This window comes from Jaculus jaculus, chromosome X (genome assembly GCF_020740685.1).
Source record: "Jaculus jaculus isolate mJacJac1 chromosome X, mJacJac1.mat.Y.cur, whole genome shotgun sequence".
NCBI classification, from domain to species: domain Eukaryota; kingdom Metazoa; phylum Chordata; class Mammalia; order Rodentia; family Dipodidae; genus Jaculus; species Jaculus jaculus.
In genome coordinates, this window is record NC_059125.1 from 51,527,370 (window position 1) to 51,549,555 (window position 22,186).

A 22,186-nucleotide genomic window follows, 5' to 3' on the forward strand; every position below is an offset into this window, starting at 1 on the left:
TGGAATCCGTTTTTTTGAGGTAGGGTCTCACTCTAGCTCAGGCTGACCTGGAATTCGCTATGTAGTCTCAGGGTGGCCTTGAACTCATGGTGATCCTCCTACCTCTGCCACCCAAGTGCTGGGATTAAAGGCGTGCGCCAGCATGTCCGGATTTGTAATCCAACTTTTTAATGTGAATTTGCTTAAGTCTGATTTTCATGGTGTGAAGTCTGTGACTGTTTTATATATTCAACTTTTTTTTTTTTTGGAAGTGTGGTCTCACTCTAGCCCAGGCTGGTCTGGAATTTACTATGTAGCCTCAGGGTAGCCTTGAACTCATGGCAATCCTCCTACCTGGGTCTTCTGGGTGCTAGGATTAAAGGTGTGTGCTACCACACCCAGCTCTATTTTAAACTTTTTATTGACAGCTTTCATAAGAATAGATAATAAACCATGATAATTCCCTCCCCCATTTCTATTCCCCCCCTCAAATCCACCCTCCATTGATTCCCTTCTTTCCAATTAGTCTCTCTTTTATTTTGATATCATCACTGTTTCCTCCTATTACGAAGTTTCTGTGTAAGTAGTGTCAGGCACTGCATGGTTATGAATATCAAGGCTATTTTGTGTCTGGAAGATTGCAATTGTAAGCAGTCCTCCCTTTCCTTTGGCTCTTACATTCTTTCTTCCACCTCTTCTGCAATGGAACCTGAGCCTTGGAGGGTGTGATAGAGATGTCTCACTTAGTGCTAACACTTCACTGTCACTTCTTAGCACTACAGTAACTTTTGAGTCACCCCAGTGGTCACTGCCATCTGAAAAGAGAAGCTTCTCTAACCAAAAGTTAGAGTAGCATTAATATATGGGTATAAACATTAAAAAATGCTAAGAGGCCAGTTTGGTGGGCATCATATATACATTTAGCCAGACAACAGCAGGCGTTACTTCCCTTGGGTTCATGACCTCCCCAGTAATAGGCTTTTGAGGAGGATTTCAGTACCTGGCATGTATATCCTCCCATGAAGTGGGCCTCCAGTCTAATTAGAGAGCTGTTGGTTCCCCCATAACAGAATACCTCACTACTGTACCAGTTGGCCCATTTGGCCTGGCTGGCCAATCTTAAGGCTTGCAGGGTCCACTGCTGCTTAACACTGCTGATGGAAGTGTGTGACATTTTTTTTTAAAGTCTCTGTGGTCATTGGTTCAATATTTGAATCTGAGCTATATATATATATGGGTTTATTTGGTCTGTGTTCACGAGGTGAGTCCACAGAGTTCACAGAACCAAAGTTTAAGTTTTGGTTCTGACATATTTAGGGGTGTTGTTACTGATGGCCCCTCTCTTTGTCTCTTTCTCATTCTCTCTGGGTGTTTCTAGATTCTTGGCCTCTTTCTCAAAGAAAGATGAACTTGAGGAAAGATGAACTCAAATTATTTAAGAAACTTTATTAATAGCAAAGCAGTAATAAAGGGCAGAGAATGCTGCTGAAGTGGCAGCAGGCCACTTGAATGGAGAGCACTTAAGGGTACCAGGAAGTCATCTTGGGCTTCTTTTTATTTGTTTCCATGGTGATTTATATTTATAGAATTTCTAAGGGAGAATGGATGGCTTTCTAGGGACATAGATTGGTCCTTTGGTTTGATTGGCAGGTTTGGGTTATATAACATTTCTTTTTCTACTGGACATCTTCTTTCCCATGATGCATCTGATTTTAATCATATGTATGTCTAGTTATACATAGGCATAAAAGGGTAAATGGGATTTTTCCCTGAATGTTCACTTAGAGGTCCCAGTTTCTCTTGCTGTATATGTACCCTAAACCAATGCAGGCTGAATGGCCCCTGCTGTCCTAATTTTGATTCTATTGAAGAACATATTTGAATAGGACTTGATCACAAATTATATATATACATATAAATTATATATATACATATATTTATATTTATATTTGGTTTTACGAGGTAGGGTCTCACTCTAGCTCAGGCTGACCTGGAATTCACTATGTAGTCTCACAGTGGTCTCAAACTCACAGTGATCCTCCTACCTCTGCCTCCTGAGTGCTGGGATTAAAGGCATGCGCCACCATGCCCGGATCCCACAAATAATATTTTTTTAAGTGGAGGAGCAAACTAGATAATTATTTGGAGTGGGGTGTGTTGCAATTCAGTACAAGGGAGAGTCCCAAGTTGCCAACAGGTTGCTAGGTACATTGTTTAGGAGAAGTGTGTGTTTACTGCTCAAGCTAAGCAATATTTTGGGTGACCAAACTTTTCCTTATACTTGCCTGCCTCAGAGGCCTATATTCAAATGTGAGGACCCTGAAGTTGCAGGATGTGACTAAGCCTTTATTTCTAAAGTTTTGAGTCAGTGTTTAGTATGTGAAGTATCTGGACTTTCTAGATAGTCTGTATTGTAATGTTTTCATCATACGTATTTGGAGGTCTGAGTTGAAGGTGTCTAAAGTCTTTGTCAGTTTGTCCCAAGAATTGAGTACAAGGTATTTTGGGGTCCTCTGTTCAGGGTTTGAAACCTCTGATCTCTTTAAGTGTCTAATTCTTAAGGTTTTGTCTACACAAAACACACAACTTTCACCTTAAAGGGAAATAAGAGCTAGTTTATTCTGGAGCCAAATGAGTGACCATGGCCTGGAAACAGATTTAGTTACTCCCAAATTCCATGTTCTAATGTGGTAACAACTTCATGAAGGTTTTATAGTTACAGAACAAAAGAAAGTTATAAACTTAAGCACTTTACAAATATATTAGTTGAAATAATTAGGTAAGCAGGTTGTACCAAAGCATAGGAATATCTGCAATTAGCCTCAGATACTGTCTGAGGGCATTCTTTTCTTTCTGGTTGGTGGAAGCTAGGATGTCTGTTCATACATTCCAAAAGGGTATATTTAGTCACAGGATGTTAGGTCAGATACAGAGGTGGATATTAATTGGCCATCAAAGGGGCTCAGATAACCCAAGATAAGTTAGCTATGGACCTGTAAAATTCCAGATCTCTCTACATTGAAATTTGAATCACTTGATAGTCTTTTAAGATATTCAAACTAGGTACAGCTGTTTTCTAGGAACTTTAGTTCATAGTTTGTACCTGAGGGCCTCTGTTCTAATTTTTGTGTTTGCAGCATTTGTGGTTTCATGTTCAGGGTGTGTTGTGTTTGATTTCATTGATGTCTGTGTTCCAGTGTTTGATTCTGAGGTATGTGAGGATCAGTTTTAGGGTATGAGAATCCCTGAATTTTTATAGAACTTTTAGCATGAATTATATATGTCTAAATTCAGGGTATGAGGTCTATGATATTTAGATAATCTTTTCCCACTATTTGATTTAGGTCTGTTCTTAGGATATGAAATCTCTGCTTTATTGAAGGTCTGTGTTCCAAGATTTGAATCTGAGACACTTCAAGTGTCTATGTTCAGTATTTAAAGGGCTTTATTTACATGTCTGAATATGATATATTAAGAGAATATATATTCAGTATTTGACATTTCTGAACTATTGTAACTCTATGTCCCACAGTGTTGACAAAGAATAGGAGCAAGGTAGCTTTATTTAGTCAGTCAGTCAGGGTTACAGGCCCAAGAACAGTTGTCAATCTGCTCTGGCCAGAATAGAAACTCCAATCGGAGTTAAAATAGCTATAGGATCTACTTTCTGGTCCTTCATCCTAGAAGAGTTTTATGGACTTTCTCCAAACCCAAGTTTTAACTTCTACCAAGACTGGGCTTTTTCTAAGCCTTCATTCCCTTCCTTAGGGCCTACCAACCAATCAGGGTCCTTCCTATACACCTGAATTTAGCAATGAGGCTAATCCTAATTAGGGGCCTGATTTACATTTCCAAGGTTATAAAGATGCCTAATCCAGGCTACCACAGGCCACCTATTCAGGACTCCTTCCAGTTTGAGAGATTTTTCTGCTCTCTCCTCATCTCATGAAATCTTTTAAAAATCATCCTTCTTTGTATCCATTTTCCCCTCATCATTTTGTTAATCATGGACAGGAATTAGGAAGCCACTGGCTGGATGACTTTGTGGATTCTTTGAGAGCCACTATTTTGGGGAGTTCTATTCCCTCCCAGAGTTTTTAACCACAACAGTACAAGTCTTGAGAAAGAGACCTTTTTCAAGGTCTCTTAACTCTGGGGGACATGGGTTTAATGTATTAGTTTGAAATATCTTGGGATATGTGTTCAGGGCATGAAGTTTCTGAACTTTTGGACAGTGCACTCCAAAGTATGAATCTGAGGTCTATGAGCTTTTATAGGGTCTGCAGCTCAATACTTGAGTTATTTTAGTGGGTCTGCGGTCATGGTGTGTAGTCTCTGAATTACTTGAGCGGATAAGTCTTAAGGTTTGAATATGAGGTATTTGTGTGTTGGTGTTCTTGGGGGTAAATTCTAATAATTCATTTTCTCTGTTTTTTTTAATTTATTTTTATTTATTTATTTGAGACCAGGAGACAGAGAAAGAGAGAGAGAGAGAGAGAGGAGAGAGAATGGGCATGGCAGGGCCTCCAGCCACTGCAGATGAATGCCAGACGCGTGTGCCCCTTTGTGCATCTGGCTAATGTGGGTCCTGGGGAATTGAGCCTCGAACCGGGATCCTTAGGCTTCACAGGCAAGTGCTGAACCGCTAAGCCATCTCTCCAGCCCCTCATTTTGTCTGTTTTTAAACTTTTGTTGATAACTTCCATAAATATAGGCAATATACTACACTTATAATACCCTCCAAAATCTCCCCTTCCACTAAATACCTTCTTTTCAACATTTTCTCTTCTAGTTGATATTGTCATTTTTTTCCTCCTATTATGCAGGCCTTGAGTAGGTAATATTAGCCACTGTGAGGTTATGCATATCGAGGCCATTTTGTGTCTGGATGACGGCATTGTAAGTAGTCCTCCCCTTTCCTTTGTCTCCTATTCTTTCCATCACCTCTTCTGCAATGGTCCCTGATTATTTGTTCACAGTTATTAAATATTTAACTTTTTTTTTTTTTTTTTTTTGGTTTTCCAAGGTAGGGTCTCAGTCTAGCCCAGGCTGACCTGGAATTCACTATGGTGTCTCAGGGTGGCCTCAAACTCACGGCAATCCTCCTACCTCTGCCTCCCGAGTGCTGGGATTAAAGGCATGCGCCACCACGCCTGGCTCAAATTTTCATAATTCTTTGAGGGTCCACATTTCAAGGCTTGAGTTTGAAGTATATGGTTGTCTGTTTTGAAGGTGGGAAGTGTCCTAATTATTTTGGGCACTGTATTCAAATTTTGCATAAGAATTTCCTGGAGACCTATTTTCAGTGTGAATTCTCTGGACTCTTGGGTGTCTGTGTTCCAAGGTTTGAGTCTGAGGTGTTGGGAGTCAGGTATTCTGAACTCATTGAGGTGTGTGTTCCAAAGTTTAAATTTGAGATTCAATTGGAGAAACTTCAGAGTGTGAGTTTTCTGAATACTTTGAGGGCTTGTGTTCTAAATTTACAGTTTGAAGCATTTAGAGATCACTGATCAGGGATTGAGATCTCAAAGGTCATTGAGGATCTGTTTTGCACACTTTGGGGTTAGGTACGGGTTGTGAGTTCTTTGAACTCATTATGTATTCAGAGGGTAAAGGTTCTTAACTCTTTGAGGATCTATGTTACAAAGCTAGGAGGGGTCACTCAACTCTTTGTGGTATGTTTTAAGACTTGAAATTGAATACTGGGGATCTGTGTTTAATATGTTATGTCCCTTATATCCAGACAGGATTCTGTACCCCAATGTATATGGTACAAAACTGTTAGGGCTCTGGGCTCAGAATTTAAAATCTGTGATTTGTGTGTCTCTGGTTTAAGATCTGTCTCTGTAAAGATTTGTTGGGAATCTGAGCTTAGCATGAGTATATCTGAGCTTTTTTTGGTTGATGTGTAGAGCTTGAAGTCTTTGTACTTTTAGGGTGGTCTTGGATTGTGAGGTCTCTGGGCTCTTTTGGACATTCCAAACTTGGTGATATGCTCATTTGTGAAGCTGTTTCCATGGTGTGTGGTCTGAGAACTGTTTGGGGATTTCTAAGGAAGTAGAGATATTTTATGGTCTTTGTTTCAAGTATAAGGTCTGTGAACATTTTTAGGATGTGTCCCAGGCCTTCATATTTCTAAACTCTTTGGAACACTGTGTGCAAGGGTGAAAGGTTTCATAGGTTTGGGAGTTGTTGCCAAGATTATGAAGATTTTGCCTTGGGTATTGGTCTGCACTCAGATGATGAGGTCTTTGACTAATTATACATGTGTGCTGGGGGAAGCTTTTAGCTTTGTAGTTTATTGTTCAGAGAATGAATTCTCTGGAGTTTTGAGGGTCTCTGAACAACATGGGAGTCTGTGTCTCAGAAAGTGAGATTTTCCTCATTTAAGGCTCTGTGACCATTGAGTGAAATGTCTGAACACTTTGGACAAAGTGTTCTAAGGTTGAATGTTTCTAAGTTGAGGATTGGTCTGTTTTCTAATGTTTAAGTCTTTCACTGATATGAAGATCTGTGTGCATACCTAAGTCTGTAAATCTGCCTTGGGGATTGTTACACAGGTTTCTGGATGGTTTCCCTTTCTCAGTGTGAAATGCCTCAGGTTTGGAGTTTTATTGTTCATTGTGTGATGTCTCTGAGTTATTTTAGGTCTGCATTCTTAGTGTGAGGTTTCATAATTCTATAGAGAACCTAGTCCCAGGTTTAGGACTTTTCAGGTTGGAAAGTTCTAAGCTTATTAGTTGTCTGAGTTAATGATGGACAGTGGGTAAGGTCTGTAATTTCCTTGGTGGTCTTTCTCTCAGGGTATAGGTTTTTGTGCTACATACAGATCTTTCTGATAATTAAAATCTATTTATTGTTTGTTGGTCTAATTCCTAGAGTGCCAGTGCTGCGACTTTTGGTGGGGTCTGTGTTCAGAATGTGGGTTCCTGGAGCTTTTTGTCAAGTCTCCATAAAGGGACTGAGGATTCCAAGCTATAAAGATAACAATTCCAAGAGTATGTTATGAGCCTTCTCAAGTGTTTGAAGGTCTATGTTTTCAGTAAAGAAGGACTTTGTGTCTCAGAACTGAAGGTATGTGGAATTTTTGTGAGTATATTTCATGTGTGAGGCTTATGAGGTTTTTCGTGTTCTGTGTCCAGGAGATGATCTCAGTGAGCTGTTCACATGTCTGTGTAGAGTGTGAGTACTCTAATGTCTTTGGGTCTCTTTTTAGAGTTTTAGTTCTGTGAACTGGTTAATTTTTTTAGTTCTCTGAGGTAGGGTCTCACTCTAGCTGAGGCTGACCTGGAATTCACTATGTAGTCTCAGGGAGGCCTTGAACTCATGGTAATCCTCCTACTTCTGCCTCCTGAGTGCTGGAATTAAAGGTGTGCACCACCATGCCCAGCAAGATTAAAGATTTTTATGTAGGTTTGGAGATTGCTCTCTTTATACAAGTGTTTCCCAGATTTTGAGGTTTATGGATGCTTAGGAGTATAAAATGGCCTAATTCTAAGGAGATATTTTTCCAGTGTGAGATCTCTGGGCTATGTGGATATGTGTAAACTAAGATGAGTGTTAATAATAAGATATCCGAGGATCTTTGGGTGTGAAGACTCTTCTTTGTTCTGAATATAAAGTCTGAGATGTTTTAGGAGTCTCCATCCATCCAGGAAAAAAAATGGTCTCTGTGTTGCTTACGTATATGTAGCTGAACTGTGAGGTAGTATGTAGTCCATAGGGTTTTCTTTCCATGATGTGAAGACCCTAAGAAACTTCAGGGTCTTTGTCTCATGGTATGAATTCTGTGAACTGGGGTCTGAATCTAAGGCCTGAACTTCTTTTGGGGGTGTGTGTGGTATAGAATGTGTGGTGTATAGCATGTGTGATACGTGTGCACATTTATGTATGTATGCACACATGTGCAGAGGTCAGAAAGGATGTAAGGTATCCTCCTTTATTGCCCTCCTGCCTTATTTCCTTGAGATATGGTCTATTGCTGAAACTGGAGCTCACCATATTTTGATTAGACTATCTGACCAGTGAGCCCCAGCAATTCTTCTGGTTAGGGATTATAGGTGTGTATGGCCATGCCTAGCTTTTATGTGAGTGCCTGGGATTGAACTCAGGTCCTCATGCTTGCACAGCAAGCACTCTTATCCGCTGAAGCTTCTACCTGGCTCATGGTGTTAACTTCTTTGACTTTACTGTGATGAACAATATCTTTATAATCATTGCTCACTGCTATGTGGACATCTAAGTCTCCCTAACTTCTTGGAACCCAACTGTCTTCATGTTTTTAAGATGTTTTTATTGAAACTTCTATAATCATAGGCATACCATGATAATTCCCTCCCCCACTTTCTCCTTTACAAATCCATCCTCCATCAATCCCTGCCTCTCAATTAGTCTCTCTTTTATTTTGTTCACTTTTTTTGAGGTAAGGTCTTACTCTAGCCCAGGCTGACTTGGAATTCACTATGTAATCTCAGGATGGCCTCAACCTGTCAACAATCCTCTTACCTCTACCTCCCAAGTGCTGGGATTAAAGGTGTGTGCCATACTCAGTTTGTTCATTTTAGTTTATTTTTTTTTTCACACAGGAAAATCCATACTCCCATCGGGGCACTTGTTTTGAGGATTAAATCTGACCAGGCTTAGTGAAGCCTCTGGCACAGAGTACAGAATATTATTGGTCATCAACAAATAAGCCCTTTTAATTGTGTTTTCAAAATCTCTACCTCACCCTTGAAGAGATCTGCATCCACCAATCCATGGCATAAGATTTTCTTAGTTTGAAGCTGGGTGTGGAGGTGCACACTTTTAATCCCAGCACTTGAGAGGTAGAGGTAGGAGGATTGCCGTGAGTTTAAGGCCATCCTGAGACTACATAGTAAATTCCTGGTCAGCCTGGAAACCCTACCTTGAAAGAAAAAGAAAGACTTCCGTAGTTTGGGCAGAAGTCTTCTTTGACCTTCTGAAATTTTTCCAGCATGTGTTCCCCCCCAACATCTGTCTGTCATTCCTCACTCATCTTCTGATGCTGCCCATCTGTGCCCCAGCCAGGGTGAGGAAGGAGGGGTCAGTCCAGTAGATTCATGCACAGTCCTGGGTAATTCTGGGGTCTGAACAGAAATTTATGTGAGAGTTTTAATATTCTTGGAGAATGACCTAAAGTTCTGTTATTTCATGAGGCTTATGTTATTATTATCACTAAAAAATTAAATAGGTAATTGTGGTGGTTTGATTCAAGTGTCTCCCATAAACTTATGTGTTCTGAATGCTAGCTCCCAAGCTGGTGGCAATTTGGGAATTGGAGCCTCCTGGAGGCAGTGTATTGTAAGGGCTAGGCTTATGTGTTTTAGCCAGCTTCCCCTTGTCAATGCTTGGTGCACTCTCCTGTGGCTATTATCCATATGATGTTGGCTAGGAGGTCATTGTTTTACTCTGCCATCATGGAGCTTCCCCTCAAGTCTATAAACCAAAACAAACCCTTTCCTCCCACAGGCTGTTTTTGGTTGGGTTCCTTGTGCAGCAACTCAAAAATAAGTGCAACAGTAATGAACTCACAAAAGCAATATAAAACATAAGTACACCAAAAGAGAATACAGTGAAAACAAAATTCTTTTCTCATGCTGTTGTTATAGTGCTGTATTTTCTTGTGTGAATCTGTACTGAGATGGTCTCTGCACACATGAGTAAGTGTGTAAGTGTGACTACCTACTTCATTTCTGTCCCAAGTAGAGATACACTTTCTGCCTTTGGTTGGTTTCACTGAAAAATGCACCTTGGAGACTGCTGCCCAACAGTTTGCATGTTATCCTTTGCCTACCATATCCCATGCTATAAGATGAAAATCTATCATTTGTCCTTCATTCTTCATGCATAAAAAAGCAGATCATCTCCTGTCTTATGTGATCAGCAGAACAATAAGATTATTATTGCTAAATTCTGGTTTCAGATGGGATTCTTGGGCTCAGGGTTTTATGTAGAAATGGAACCATATGAGGTAACAATAACAGGTCCAACTCTGGGGACTGGCAACCTCAAGATGATGGAAACAAATCAGAAAGGTAAGTGGTATACTCAGCCTTTTACTGAATAGTAGACTGGTCAGGACAGGGAAGAAAGACTTCTGGGACATCTGAGGAAGGAGAGGTTTTTGTGGGAGTCCTTTAGGTGGTGGAATGATTGGAGAGACTTCAATGTGTCAGATCCCTCCCAGTCTTGGGGTCATTGTCTCTGGCCTCTCTAATTGTAGACGTATGTTTCTTGGACCACATAGAAATGTGACATCAAGTAACACATACCAAGTACTTCTTAGACAAGTAAGAGAGGACTCCAGTAAGCTGGGATGCTCTTGCTACACATGTCTAGGAGCTGGCTCTGTGATAGAGGGAAGACCCCTGTGAGGAAGGCCAGGGAAAACTTATGTGGTTGTCTATATCTGCTCCTCCCCATCCCCAAGCAGGTGTCCTTTCTCACCTGCTTGTTGAGTTCCAGGTTTCCAGACTGGCGATTCTTACTCTCCCAGGTCGGGGTGGAGTGTCCCCATCACAGCCCCACGTGCTGTGTTGACCTAGTTCCAGCCTCTGTACTACTGGACTATGTGACAAGGGAGGAGGAGGAGCCTATAGGAGGAGGAGTGGCCCAAGATCTTAATCTTGATGACAAAGCTGAGAATCTATGATGATCTGGAGTCCTACGGGTGGGTGGAGGGAATGGGTGTACCTGGGCCTGACCTTGGACTCTCTATTCACCATGCATATTAAAAGCACTCCATTGTCACCCTTAAGATTCCAAAATTTTGTCATATCCTGTAGCATCTATAAGATGGTAGTTGGAGGACACTAAAGGCTAAAGTGATATCTTAGCACTGGTTCACCACCTTCCTGGACTTTGGGTGCTATGACATTGAGACCTCATTATTCACAGAAGGTGACAAGCCACGGCTGTGGTTCACCAATATCTTCCTTCCTGCCCTCTTTTTTTTTTCTTTTTTCTTTTGTTTTTTTTGAGGTAGGGTCTCACTCTAGCCCAGGCTGACCTGGAATTCACTATGTAGTTTCAGGATGGCCTCGAACTCATGGTGATCCTCCTACCTCTGCCTCCCAAGTGCTGGGATTAAAGGCGTACACCACCACACCCGGCTCCCTGCCCTCTTTTTTTCATTCAGGCTTAGGTCCTGGACTCCCGAGATATGTCCTTCACTCTAAGTGAGGTCCAATATAGTTCTTGTTTATCAAGAAACCAGAAAAGACCTCCTTTACCAGGGCATTCTGTGGGACCCTACCTTCTTTTTCTGGCTCCAAAGCAGCTAGCCCCTATTTTAGGGCTGAGAGATGGCAAAGTTTGATGTTGATTATTGGGTATTGGGAAGAATAATCATGAAAAGAAGGCTCTCAAAGATGATATTCAGACAAAGCCAGAAAAATAATTGTCAATGTACAAGTGCAGGGTTACATGGTGGACTATGAACAGGGTCCAGCCATAGCAAAGCCCCAAATCTTGATTATCTTGAGGCAAGAATCTTGGGTTCCTCTTCTGGGCACTGGGCTTGCATCCTGTGAGGAGGACCCTGAGTGGCACCTCAGGAAAAAGTCCCAGGCAAGTGACTAGAACTGTAGCTTTTGTTTTCTTCAAAGTATTTAAACTTTTGAACAACTTATTGTTGATGATAGAGTAGGGAAACAGGGAGGGATGGTAAAGGGAGAATAATAATTGATGTGAATGGAAGAGTACATTGAGAGAACATTCCATTAGTGTAGCATGGTGAAAATACAGTAGAGGAACAGATCATTAGATCTAGCTATGTTGTGTTTGGAAACTGTGGGATAGAGAGTGAAAGTATTGATATAATCCCTGATGAGATATGCATCTGATAGCCTCCTTGGCTTCTACCTGGTCTCTAGATAGCTATCTACTCTCTAGCTTTGGCATCTTCTCCTCAGCCTCCATTGAGTTTCTCAATCTCTGTCTCTACCCATTTGCCTCCTTCAAATTGGTCTCAGGACCATGTACCTTAAATATAAATTTTGCACACACACACACACACACACACACACACACACACACACACGTATATTTCACTTATTTGCAAGCAAAGAGAAATAGAGACAGGCAGAGAGAATGGGCTCTTCTTGGCATGCCAGGGCCCCCAGCCACTGCAAACAAACTCCAGATGCATGTGCTACTGTGTGCATGTGGCTTTATGTGGGCACTGGAAAATTGAACTTGAGTCATTAGGCTTTGTAGGCAAGTGCCTTAACTGCTGAACCATTTCTCCAGCTCTCACACAATAAATATTTTTAAAAGTGTCCTTCATGGAAATGTAAATTAAAATTACTTTGAGACTCAATCTCACCATTTTCAGAATGGCCATCACTAAGAAAACAAATGACAACAAATGCTAGTGAGGGTGTGGGGAAAGAGGAACCCTTATTTACTGTTAGTGTGAGCATAAATTGGTGATACCACTATGGAAATCAGCGTGGATGCTTAGAACTACCATATGACTCGGTTTTCTCACTCCTGGGCATATACCCAAAGGACTCTACATCCTACTAAATATATACTAGTATATTTAGTATATATAAATATATACTCATATATGTTCATTGCTGCTCTATTCACAATAACTAGGAAGTGGAATCACTTTAGCTGTCCATCAACTAATGAACAGATAGTGCTAGACAACAGATGTTGAAACTGGAAAATATTATACTAAATGATATAATCTAGGATCACAAATAAAAATGCTACATGTTCTCTTTCATATGGAGATCCTGGTTTTGAACTTTTAGAATGTTTTTGCCCCAGCTAGCAGGGAGTTGAACAAGGACCTGAGGGGAAGTTAACCTGAATGGGAAGAGGCAAACAGACACAAGGAATGAGACCAAGCAGAGTTTCTGGTCAAGGCCTTGAGAGTTTATTCGTACATGTAGGTTTATATAAGGTTGTAGGGGGAAGGGGACGTAATCAGGCCAAAGATCACAGAGTTACTGGCTAAACCACAATGCCTCTATTTCTTTATCAGCTCCTGGCAGCACGGGGGGGGGGGGTTATCACCCAAGTGTACGATTTCTTCATTTCTGGTAGCTGAGCATTTAGATGAGGAGATAGAAACTTAACTTGCTATATGGCAGTTTCTGTCAACATGGCTGACGTTAGGCTCATAGCTCCCAACATGTTTTTAGTTGGAATGAGTCAGTAGAGGCCAGGAAGTTGGAAAGGGACCATGAGTGTAGGGGAGAAATGGGGGTTAGGAGGACATAATAGAACATATGTGATATGAAGTAGATGGACAGAATACTGGCAGTGGAAAGGTTCGAGTGGGTTATCTTATTAGAATATAAAATTGGGCTGGAGAGATTGCTCAGCAGTTAAGGCACTTGCCTGTGAAGCCTAAGGACCCAGGTTCAATTCTCCAGGTTCCATGACAGCCAGATGCACAAGGGGTCACACACGTCTGGAGTTCATTTGCAGTGGCTGGAGACCCTGGTGTGTCCATACTCTCTTTCTCTGTGTCTCTTTCTCTCTTTCAAATAAATAAAATGATTATGCATTGACATCGGGATACTCTGCAAAGAAAAAGCAGAAGCTTGTGGAAGTAGAAGGTGCTGTTTCTTCCCATTACTGAAAAATAAGAGGAAAAGGTAGATATATGTGTGTGTGTGTGTGTGTGTGTGTGTGTGTGTATGTATATGAAAAGAACTTGAAGTGAAGTATTCTGTATGGTTGGATGATGCTGATTCTGATCCCAGAAGCTGTAGAATGGTATAGAAAAATTTCAGTGTCAGAAAGATAGACAAATCTCAGTGCCAGGAGTAGGATACCTCCCAGTGAGTTGTTGTTCAGGGAGTCCCCTGTGGCCTCCAAAACATTACAGGCTTGTTGCAGTCCAGTTCACATTGCTAGTAGGAATCACCCAACCAAGAGCAGCTTCTGGTTAAAATAGGTTTTTTTTTTGGGCTTACAGGCTGGAGGGGAAGCTCCATGATGGCAGGGGAAAGTGGTGACATGAGCAGAGGTGGACATCACCCCCTGGCCAACATAAGGTGGACAATAGCAACAGGAGAGTGTACCCAAACACTGGCAAGGGAAAAGTGGCTATAACACGCATAATCCTGCCCCAAACAATACACTCCCTCCAGGAGGTGTTAATACCCAAATCTCCATCAGCTGGGAACCTAGCATTCAGAACACCTAAGTTTATGGGGGACACCTGAATCAAACCACCACATTCTGCCCCTAGCCCCCATAAACTGATAACCATACATGATGTAAAATGCAATGCATTCATCTAACTTTAAAAGTCCCATAGTTTTTAACAATTTAAATGATGTTCATACATCCTCATAGTCCAAGATCTTTTAACTGAACCATAATACCAAAAAATAACCTCAAAGAACCCAGAATGGCACAGAATAAATATTCACACTGCAAAAGATGGCATTGGACATAGCAAAGAAACATTCAACCAATACAAGATTTAAAACAACGAGGGCAAACATCAAACTCTGTAGATTCAAGTTCAACAACTCTAGCCAGTGACAAATTTCCAAGTCCAATAATTCTAACCAGCAACAAGTCTCTGGCATTTCAATTCCGCCCTTCCAGCTAGGCTACTCACAGTCCTGGAAAACTTGATCAGGGCCGGCAGCTCTCCTTGGCAGCCATGTCCACTGGGTCTCCACTGCAATCCAGGGTTCATCCTCATGGCCCCATGAGGTCTCTATGCAGGCATCCAGCAAACCCACTTCACATTGCCCATGGCTGTTTCCAAAACACAAGACCGTGTTGCAAACTCAATTGACCCTCTTTCCAGCATTTCTTATACTCCACAATACCAGGTAGGGTGCCAATTTGTTAATCCAGGGGGAAATAAAGCAGACTTTGAAGAACAGGACACTCCTTGAGCATTCATGCCCCTTCAAAAGAGTCTACATTCTTCCTGTTGCCCCAGCACAGGTCAGCTAGCCAGGTCTCAAAGGTTGTAATCTCTCAGTTGCAGCTGAACAGACACCAGTTCACCCAAAGATTTTTCTTTCTGTGCCATATCCCTCTGCACACACCAGTTCATTTGTACGCAAAGCAACCTTGCACAACTTCTCAGGACATGGGCATAAGAGTAAGCTTCTCACACAAACTGCTAGCCCAGTCCAAGCAAAGCTCTTTCTCACGGTCATAAGCCAAACCTCACAGTCCATAGTTCTTACTACATTCAGGTATTGCAGCCCACACCAGAATAGTCCATCAAGCTGTACTTACAGCACTGTAAGCCACTTCTTAGGCCAAGGTTTCAAATCCTCCCACATTCCTCTTCAAAATCAGCTCCAAAAGGCCAAAGCCACACAGTCGGGTGTCTAGCAGCAATCCCACTCCTCGGAACCACTTTACTGTTGCAGTCTGGTTTGCATTGCTGGTAGAAATCACCCAACCAAGAGCAGCTTCAGGGAAAAAATAGGTTTATTTGGCTTATAGGCTCGAGGGAAAGCTCCACGATGGTAGGGGAAAATGATGGCATGAGCAGAGGGTGGACATCACCCCCTGGCCAACATAAGGTGGACAATAGCAACAGGAGAGTGTGCCCAACACTGGCATGGGGAAACTGGCTATAAAGCCCATAAGCCCACCCCCAACAATATACTCCCTCCAGGAGGCATTAATTCCCAAATCTCCATCAGCTGGGAACCTAGCATTCAGAACACCTAAGTTTATGGGGGACATCTGAATCAAACCACCACAAGGCTATTGCCACTACTCTTCCTTTCCCACTGCAAGTACATGGTAAGTCCTTATAGCTGAAGACACTACATGTTTAAGTTGCAGGACACAGAAATCAAGCTGGAACTGAGTTGGAAGCTTTCTCCCTTCCATCTAGCTTTCATAGTGCTGGAAGTTGCTATGCAGGCTGCTGGGGGAGAAAAGTCATTAACAGTTTTACCCAGTGGGAGACCCTGTGTACTACACAACCAACCAGGCAAAATGTACCCACCAGTACACTAGAGGCATGTCTGTTATAGGAGTAACCAATTGCTTTTTTATTGGATATTTGGCTTTCTCCATAGGAGCAAATTTGTACCTGGTACTGAAAATCTAGTAAAAAAAAAAAAAAAACAAAAACAACAACAACAACAACAACAAAACAGTGGCTGAAGTAGTTCTTAGGCCTACCATGGAAACTGCTACTGTCATTTAGGGAACTGGATATGCTGTGTATATCTAAATCTTGATGTTTCTGCCCATATATTACTGTTACTCTCAGCTTTGGTCAGAGCAGCTTATTCTTGAGTGAGCAGTGATTATTGGGGAGATCCAGAACGTGTGAAAGTTCTGAGAACAATTATCTGTTCAGTACTGTTGAATGATCAGCCCTAAATAGGACATCCATGTCACCTCCTACAAGGCTCAGGAAATATTGTAGAAGAGGAGGCACAAAGAATATGAGGCACAGGATGGGGAGGAGTATTGTGAAATGCTGTCTTCAGGGCTGGAGCAATTTCTCCGTGGTTAAGTGTGATTCCCCAGTACCCATGTAAAACCAAATGTACCAGGTGGCACATGTGTTTGGAGTTCATTTGTTGCAGTGGCTAGGTGCTCTGCTGTGCCCATTCTCTATCTGCTTCTCTCTCCCAAATAAATAAATAAATATTTTAAAAAATATATTTTATTATTTATTTGAGAGAGAGAGTGAGAATGGGCATGCCAGGGCCTTCACCACTGCAAACGGACTCCAGGTGCATGTGCCCCCTTGTGCATCTGGCTTATGTGGGTCCTGAAGAATCAAACCGGGATCCTTTGGCTTTGCAGGCAGATGCCTTAACTGCTAAGCTATCTCTCCAGCCCCCTAAATAAATATTTTAAAAAAGAAATTCTGTCTTCTATACATGATATGGCCATTGCACTTGTGAAGTCAGTGGCTGTAGTTACCATCACACGACCTATACAAGATTGGGCCTTTCAACATGTGACAGAGAGGCTTGTGTGGTTCCATCCCTCCTTGTGTAGTTATTGGAAGTTAATGGCTGCTTGTGGAAGGGGAGAGATTTTCTTCAGTGGTATAGCCACTGGCATTTTGTCCTATGTTCTAGTAAATAACTCCCCACCCATGTTAATGCTAGCAACCCTAATTAACTCAGTGGGTCACAAAAAAAAATCAAAGTAGAAGTGGGACTAGATGTGAAGAAAAAAGTTACAGCAAGTGGAGGATGGAGAGAAGTTAATGGGAAGTGAATATGATCAAAATACATTATATACAGATACAAAACTGTCAAAACAACATCAATGAATATTGGTGATGTGGAGGAAATGACACTCAGTATATACATTGTAAGTGGGAAGATTAATTACTACAAACATTATGGTAAATAGAATGGAATTTCCTCAAAACACTAAATACGAATGAGTAGTCTAACTCCTGGGCACAGATGTGAAGAAATTCAGTTCAGCATACCAAAGAGAGAGCTGCATGCCAGTGTTTATTATGACACTATTTGTAATTCCTAAGATATGGAATCCGCCTAGGTGCCCATCAACAAATGAATGGATAAAGAAAATGTGGCAGATATACACTATGGAATGTGTTGTAGACATAAAGAAGAATCAGGTTTTTAAATTTTTTTTTTTATTTTTATTTATTTATTTGAGAGTGACAGGCAGAGAGAGAGAGAGAGAGAAAGAGAATGGGCACACCAGGGCCTCCAACAACTGCAGACAAACTCCAGATGCGTGCGCCCCCTTGTGTATCTGGCTAACGTGGATCCTGGGGAATTGAGCCTTGAACCAGGGTCCTTTGGCTTCACAGGCAAGTGCTTAACTGCTAAGCCATCTCTCCAGCCCTAGGGTTGGGCTTTTGAGAAACGGTTTCACTCTAACTTACGCTGACCTGGAATTCACTATGTAGTCTCAGAGTAGCCTTGAACTCATGGCAATTCTCCTACCTCTGCCTCCCAAGTGCTGGGATTAAAGGTGTGCTCCACCATGCCCAGCTGGAGGACATTTATTTTTTTTCTGAGGTAGGGTCTCACTCTGGTCCAGGCTGGCCTGGAATTAACAATGTAGTCTCAGGGTGGCCTCGAACTCATGGCAATCCTCCTACCTCTGCCTCCCAAGTGCTGGCATTAAAGGCATGCGCCACCACGCCTGGTTGGAGGACGTTATTTTAAATGAAGTAAACTATACATTGAAAGTGCCACATGTTCTTTTATGTGGAAAAGAAAAAAAATTAACCTAGTAGTATAGTAGTGATTACTAGGAATCAGGAAAGACTGAAGGATATTGAAAAATACTAGCTGGATATTATCAATGCATACTGTATGCATGTATAGAAATACCACACTTAACTCTATTGATGTATGTAATTATTATGTGTTAGTAAAAATTAACTCAGAAGCATACCTAGGAAACAAACCCTCCCAGTAGGCAGACACTTCTAACCTTGAGCAGAGACCTCAAACATTTCAGATTCCAACTTTGGGATGCATAGCATAAGAGCAGGCCATGTAATTACATCCTAAACACGTACTTCCAAGTAATGGTGATTCAATAAGTGAATTCACTCATGAATTCATAGAGCCCATATCCAGTATATGGTTTTACAAATGCCTAATTCAAGCCTTGTGACACAAAGCCTGAAGGATTTCAGAGATCACACATCTTGAGCAGAGACCAAAATTCTTCAGCTTGCAACTATGGACCACAGACTTTTAATGAGGCCAGAAAATGTACTCTTCAACCCCCACATAAATCATATAAGCATAAAAACATACTAAAAAATCAGTGAGTCTTATACTCAGAACACAGACTCAAATCTTGGAACATACACAAATCTGAAGTTCTAAATACTGATATGGCAATTCATCACTGTAGCACATAGATCTTCAGATTTTAATGATCTCATGTTCCAAGTAAAGGTGTGCAAATACATAATATGGAAAAATATTTCAAGAAGATTTTCAGAGTCAGGTATATGATATCCTGATCACATACCAGTAAACACCTAAGTTCCTGTAGTCATGTGATAATCCCCCCCCAAAGCGTCTTAGGTTATGAAAAATAGATTAGCAAAAGAAAAACAAAATAATTTATTAATCATAACTAACTTTATTTTAATGTTTATATGATATATATATGAAATATTTTTATATTATTCATATTTATTTATAACCACTGAGCCATCTCCCCAGTCATAAGTTACTCATTCATTTTTATTTATTGTACTGGGGATTAATGCTGGAACTTCATGCAAGTTAAGCATGTATTCTACTACTGAGGTATATTCCAAGCCCCTTCTCAATTTTTTTAATTTGGAAATTCCCCATGCTGTCTTTAAATTCATTCTGTACTAGGTCTTGAGCTAAGGATCCTCTTACCTCAACCTTTTGAGTACCTAGAATTACATGCCTAATTCACCAGGACTGGTTTAATTTTTATTTGCTTGTATATGTGTGTGTGGTGTATATGTATATATGTGTTCATATGTGTGTAGATGTGTGTACACGCATGTGTGTGGAGGCCAGAGGTTGATGTTAAGTGTCTTCCTCTATTATTATTTGCCTTCCTATACATCTGACAGAGGATTAATATCCAGGATATGCAAAGAACTAAAAAAAATGATAAATAACCCAATCAAACATGTGTTATGGAACTAATAAGAATGTCTCAAAAGAAGAAATACACATGGCCTATTAACATCTAAAAACATGTTCTACATCCTTAGTCATCAGGGAAATACAAATTAAAACTGCCATGAGATTCCATCTCACTCCTGTCAGAATGGCTATCATCAAGAAAACAAATGGCAATAAATACTGGTGAGGATGTGGAAAAAGAGGAACCCTTCTACACAGTTGGTGGGAATGTAGTCTGGTAGAGCCATTGCAGAAATCAGTGTGGAGAGTCGTGAGACAGCTAAAAATAGATTTACCATATGACCCAGCTAAACCACTCATAGGCATATATCCTAAGGACTTTACTCACTACCTTAAAGATACTTGCTCATCCATGTTTATTGCCATTCTATTCACAATAGCTAGGAAATGGAACCAGCCTAGATGTCCCCCAACTGATGAATGGATAATGAAGATGTGGTACATTTATACAGTGGAGTTCTATTCAAACTCTATTCAGCGGCAAAAAAAAAAGAAAGAAATTTTGAAATTTGCAGGGATATGGGTGGATCTGGAAAGGATTATACCGAGGTAGTGCAGGACCAGAAAGCCAAATAGCACATGTTCTCTCTCATATGTGGATCCTAGCTACAAATGATTGGACCTCTATGTGACTAGGAATAAACCTCAGTAGCAGAGGGCAGTAAGCTAGAAAGGGGCTATAAGGGAGGACAGAGAGGGGAGGACTTTCAGGGAAGGTATTGAATATATGTAAGGAGATGAACAGATTACTGGGGGTGCAATGGCCTAAATGAGGTTAGGGGAAGGGATTCAGTAAAGGAAATGTGTTGGGGGAAGGCAAATAAAAATTGAAGATGTTATGAATATATGTCTCTAAGAGTTTAGGTAATGTGAGCACATAACATGGACTTCCAAATCCCTTATACTCCAAACCTTTGAGACAATTGGAATTTCAGACACACTTTTCTTGGAATACAAACGCCCAAATATTTCGGATTTAAGTCTTTAGAAAATGACAGAGACATACAACTACTGTTATAGGTAGAGGTCAGAGTCAGTGCACCCACTAAAATTTCCATGTTTATATTTATACACATGTATGTGTATGTACATATATATGATTTATATTGTATTAAGTATTCAGTATATACATAACTGATTTAAATATATGAAATGAAGTAATGTGTGTAGGTTATATGTTATTATCTTATAACTTGAATACCTGAATTTTTTTTGTTTTCTTGGGAGTCCTGTAACCAAACCTTACTTTGAATACTGTAAGGTTTTGGGTTACAGGACTCAAAGGTGAAGTGCATCTAAGGGGAGTTGGTTACTTAACACTAGGTAAGAGAATGGTTTGATTCAAAGTCAAATTAAAGAAGTTTCAGGATGCCAAGTAAAGGAAGGGTGGTAGTTATAAGGATTTTTTAAATTTAAATTTTATTATTTTTTATTTTTTGGTTTTTCGAGGTAGGGTCTCACTCTGGCTCAGGCTGACCTGGGATTCACTATGTAGTCTCAGGGTGGCCTCGAACTCACGGCGATCCTCCTACCTCTGCCTCCCGAGTGCTGGGATTAAAGGCGTGCGCCACCACGCCCGGACCTAAATTTTATTTTTTATTAGTCATGTACACAGTGTGTATATAGTCATGTTGGTACCATCCTCAGCCTCCTTCCTATCCTCCCTCCTCCTCAGGGACCCTCCTCGTTGGGGAATATGGGCCATACATTGTGGGGTTATCCATCAGTTACGATAGGTAAGAGGCAATGTCTTTGTGCATAATGACCCAATTTGTGGCTCTAACAATCTTTCTGCTCCCTCTTCCACTAATTTCCCTGAGCCATCTTGGGTTCATTTTGGGTCTACTTCAGTGATGAGATCTTGGGAGCCTCTGTGTCTCTGGATGTCTGGTTTGGTAGGAGTTGATTTTTCTCTGTGTTGGTCTCCTTCACCCTTGTGCTGGTACCAGGTTCACCAAGAAAGCAGTACTCTTGCTTATTTCCCCAATTACTCTTGGTTTCATCTGGGGCCCTATTGAGGTGTGATGGGCTGATTCTCTCCTCAGCACCCATGTCCATAGGAAGAAAGACTCTTGCACTGCAAGTGGCTTTGCATAGGATGTGTGGGATCTGAAGGGAATAGTTGAGGCCTGTGACTCAAGCCAATGTGATCTGGTTATATGGAGCACCTCCTTGGGGAAATGAAGCTTGGCATGTCATGTATACACACAGGGCCAGAAGATTTTGGACTTCTGACTGGAAGAGGGAACATTCCTTACCCAAAACCCTTGGACAGTAGGGCTTAATGGTGAGAATTACAAGGTCATACATAGGCTTGGGCACATTTGGCGGTCCCTATCACAGTCATAGAAGGAAGAGTGGCAGCTTGCCTAAAACTTAACATTCTAGTCTTTTTGTTTGTAAAAAGTCAACGATAACCTTTGTAGAAAGGGAGCTACAGAGGGAGGCATTATGGGGTAATGGGACAATGTGCTTGCATTCTTAACTGCTTCCTGCTGGATTGGTGCATCATAGGGTTAGGAGGCCTCCACATCTTGAGGTATCAGAGTCAGAGGCAGGTATTTATAATCCTG

The 22,186-nt window shown here is 41.1% G+C and overlaps 1 pseudogene; it reads left to right on the forward strand.

Annotated features, from left to right (window-relative positions):
• The first annotated feature begins 6,984 nt into the window (after nt 1-6,984).
• Nucleotides 6,985-22,186, forward strand: part of LOC101613119 — a 62,660-nt pseudogene continuing 47,458 nt past the window's right edge.